The 4,226-nt window shown below is 37.5% G+C and overlaps 1 non-coding gene across 1 annotated transcript; it reads right to left on the bottom strand.

Moving 5' to 3' along the window:
- Positions 1–3,696: 3,696 nt before the first annotated feature.
- On the bottom strand, positions 3,697–3,803 carry LOC138809229 (U6 spliceosomal RNA). Its single transcript, XR_011366756.1, has one exon. It is a non-coding gene; the product is annotated as a U6 spliceosomal RNA (small nuclear RNA).
- Positions 3,804–4,226: the final 423 nt, after the last annotated feature.

Raw genomic sequence — 4,226 nt, 5'->3', positions numbered from 1 at the left:
GCCATGAGCAAAATAGCTGAAAAAGACTCAAAGCTCTAAGTACAAACCTTAATACAGTCACATTTCTAGAATGTAACCACACACATATTTCTGACAGTTGCTTTGATACTCTACTTGTAGAGAGGAACAGTTGCAGTAGAGATTATGTAGCCCACAAAAGCTAAAAATTTAACTATCTGGCTCTTCATAGGAAATTGGCTAATACCCAGGGTTGTCCAGAGTAAATTAAAGAGCTGTTAATTTCTGAGTTCAGAAGGGCCAGTGGATCCAAGAGAAAGACTTGAACCATGGTGAAAGCTAGGAGCCCAGTTGACAGATCTGTTTAATATCTGGGCTGCAGCCTGCTTCAGACTGTTTACTTCTCTCTCCTATCAAGGGTCTTGGTTGAGAACAAAGAACTGAGCCAGTGATCACTGGTTGAGCAGATAGTCACTGGAGTTTTAGAAAGCTGAACAGCAGTTTTCTACTAATTCTGCTTTCTACCTGTAGTTGTGAGTTTTGTGTTTTGGTATCATCTCTGTACATTTCTCCCTTAATAATTTTGAACTTGTAGAAATGGAGACTGCTTTTAAGATTTTTTTTGAGTCACAAAGAACATACTTCACTGCTGAGTTGTTGCCTCCTTCCATCTTGTTGACCACATGACTTTTGTTTGTCTCTAGAACGTGACGTTTAAGATGGTCCTCTTTCATTCTGACAGCAGTAATAATGAATAGGGCTACAAATTCACTGTCACTGCCTATGGCCTGCCTGATGTTGCCGTGTCTTGTGGGTTAGACTTGCAACTCCTTGTTTCTCGACTAATGGGCCGCCTTGACTCTCAGTGCATGACACTCAAGTCTGTGCATCGTAAGTTCACAGTCTTGTCCCTTCCTTTTTCATTACAACTGTTTTGAAGAGCAAGGTAGGAACTCTCTCTCATAGATGGTCTCCACCTCACAAAAGAGCAAGGTATTAATAATGTTTCTTTTTTGTTTTCTTTAAACCAAATCAAAACAGTTTACCCACTGGACACCATTGGGAAGTTTCTTGACTCAGGCTTTGGCCCTATCACAAAATACGTTGTGGATGCCCTCTATGGAGGACAATTGGGAAATTGCTCTTTATAGCAGCATCATAGTCATTTTTAGAGATTTAAGTATATTCCAACTAGAAGGTAGAAATATAGTCATTTGATTGTTGTTTAAGTGAAATTTATGTGAACATAAATAGGTATGTGAATATATATATATTATCCTAAAATACATTAACCACCTTCTTATCATTTGTTCTAAGGGGTAGATTCATAGAATAAATCTTTTGGAGTATTTTATATCTATATAATTTTTAAAATATTTTTCTGATTGTAAAATCAAATATCATTCATCCTAAATGGTCACTTTCTGTTAGGATTTTAAAAAGAGGTAGCTAAGGAAGTACAGCAGTATGTACGTGGTGTTCAGGTAAGGGGTAGGTTTATTCATCATTCCGGCTGACACCAGGCCATCTTGGTCCTCAGCGTGGTGGGGAAAGGACTGGGAAAGAGAGCTTGAAGAGCTGGGAATAAGAGAGAAAATAGCTAGAAAAGAGAGCACCTGGGAAAGGTGGGAAAGAGAGAGCTAGGAAATAGAAGAGACCTGGGAAAGAGAAGAGAAGGAAAGAGCTGAGAAAGAGCTAGAAAAGAGCAGAGAAAGGGCATCTGGGCCTGGGCTAGGCCTTATCTAAGGTATGGGCGGAGAAAGTTGTGGCCACATCAAATTCAGATGTGACCTCAGCAGATGCAGATGTGACCTCTTCCATGTGTGCCAGTTGCCTAGATAACGCAAGTACTGGGTAGAAAATTTGCTGCATGCCTAGATAACGCAAGTACTGGGTAGAAAATTTGCTGCAAGGAGGGTGGAGTCTGCTTGCCATCCAGGAGCCGACTTTACACTTTCCAAAGCCTGTGTGTCTAATTTCCCTTAGGTTCTTTTTTTAAAAAAAATTTATTGTGAAAATACTGTACAGAGGGGTTACAATTACATTGGCAAGGCAATTAGTACATTTCTTATCAAGCATTGCTGCTACCTCCTTTGTTTCCTCTTCCCATCCCTCAACTGCCCCCCGCCCCCCGCCATCCTGCCAAAGTTGTAAAGTTCGTTTTTCAACATAACAATTTGTCCATCTCATTGTTGTAATGGGTCCACCTATATCACTATTTAAACGGTTTGTTTTTGCCCTTCCCCTCCACAAATTATACCAACATCAAATACAATGAAAGCAGGGATTATACCATGGGGGAGGGACATACAAAGCAACAAAGAAATGATCTTATAAATATGTTAGATACAATTGCAAGAAAGAAAAAACAACGTTTGACTACTTATCTTGGGGTTCATATCACCTAGCATCAACTTATCTGACCTTTTCTTCTTGTCTCAGACATAAACTAGTAGTTCAGATTTCAAACTGACAAATAAATGTAAGGAAGCCAACAAAAAAATTCAGTTCCTCTCATCTGATGATGCCTTTACAACAATGAGGAAAGAGTTCATCCTGCTAAGGAATTATGATAGGATATCAAAAAGAAAATTCATTCTTCTAGGTCTTCCATATTTTTTCAATGTAACCTAAATGATGTAAAACACAATATACTGCTCTGATACTTTTACGTTTTATCAGTTTTGCACATTTTCATATGGACTTCACCTCAGTCTACAACATTCCTTCATTATTCTGTCCCTGATATTTTTACACTACCACGACATAAGAACATTTTCATATGATTTTTATTATAAAAAAACTGTACAGAGGTGTCTCATTTATGAGAGCAAATAATGAGTACATTTCCTAACAAGCATTGTTCCCTCTTCCCACCATCCCTTCCCTCCCACCTCCACAAATACGCTCCCCTTCCCCCTTCCCCTGCCTAAATTGTAAAGTTCATTTTTCAGCAGAGTGTCTTGTGCATCTCATTGATACAATGGGTTAACCTGTATCCCTATTTAACCATTTTGTATTTCCCTTCTCCTCGTCAAATTAGAGAAACGTATACACAGGATGTAGGTGTACCAACTTCAAATACAATGAAAACAGGGGTTATAGCGTGCGGGAGGAACATATACAGAAACAAAAAAAATCATATTGCACATCATAAGTACATTAGAAACAATAACAAGAAAGAAAAAACATACTTGTGTCCCTGTCTTTGGGTTCATTTCCCTTAATATCATCTTATCTGCTCATATGCACATAGCTTTTGAATTATTCTGCTTATCCCAGACATATATTAGTTATTGAAAATAAGGGAAACCACGGGACCTATGTTTCTTTGGACTTGGCTTACTTCACTTAATAAAATTTTTCCAAGACTTTCCAATTCCTAACAAATTGGGTGATACCATTCTTTCTGATGGAGGCATAGAATTCTGTTGTGTATGTACACCCATATTTTCTTGATCCATTCATCTACTGAGGGGCATCAGGGTTGGCTCTATATCAGCTATTGTAAATAATGCTGCAGTAAACATAGCTGTGCTGGTAGTTTTAGTATGGTCTTGTTTGTGATCATTTGGGTAAATGCCCAAAAGTGGGATTGCTGGGTCATAGGAAAGCTTTATATGGAGTCTTTTGAAGAGCCTCCATACTGCTTTCCAAAGTGGTTGAACAAGTTTACATACCCACCAAGAATGCAGTAGAGTTCCCTGTGGCCACATACTCTCCAGCATCTGTTGTTGCAAAAATATGGAACATTTCACTAATTTGCATGTCAACCTTGCTCAGGGGCCATGCTAATCTTCTCTGTATTGTTCCAATTTTAGCGTATTTGCTGCCTAATTGAGCACAGAACATTTTTTATATATAAAGTGTAATTGATTTTCTTAAACTAGACAATTCAAAAAAAAAGTAAGTTCAAAAGAATTCTTGTGAAATTTTAGAACCATGTATTTCTTCTTCTTCTTCTTCTTCTTCTTCTTCTTCTTCTTCTTCTTCTTCTTCTTCTTCTTCTTCTTCTTCTTCTTCTTCTTCTTCTTCTTCTTCTTCTTCTTTTTTAGCAATACAACAAACTGTTAAAACCATGTATTTCTTACATAAGCACACATTTAAGAATAAAGTCAAGATTGGCATGTCAAAAACAAAATAATTCCAGATATTTGTTGTTCAAGAGATGTATAAGAGGAGAAATTCATTTATTCTATACAAGGCACCTGTCATAATGAACACTGCAGCAAGTGTTAAGGTTTGTTAAGTTTTAAATGTATTTAATT

Source organism: Dipodomys merriami, unplaced genomic scaffold, assembly GCF_024711535.1.
Source record: "Dipodomys merriami isolate MVZ:Mamm:240054 unplaced genomic scaffold, mDipMer1.0.p SCAF_1021, whole genome shotgun sequence".
In the NCBI taxonomy this organism is placed as follows: Eukaryota; Metazoa; Chordata; class Mammalia; order Rodentia; family Heteromyidae; genus Dipodomys; species Dipodomys merriami.
Note: the sequence above shows the minus strand (reverse complement) of the source record. Positions and strands in the feature narration are given on the sequence as shown.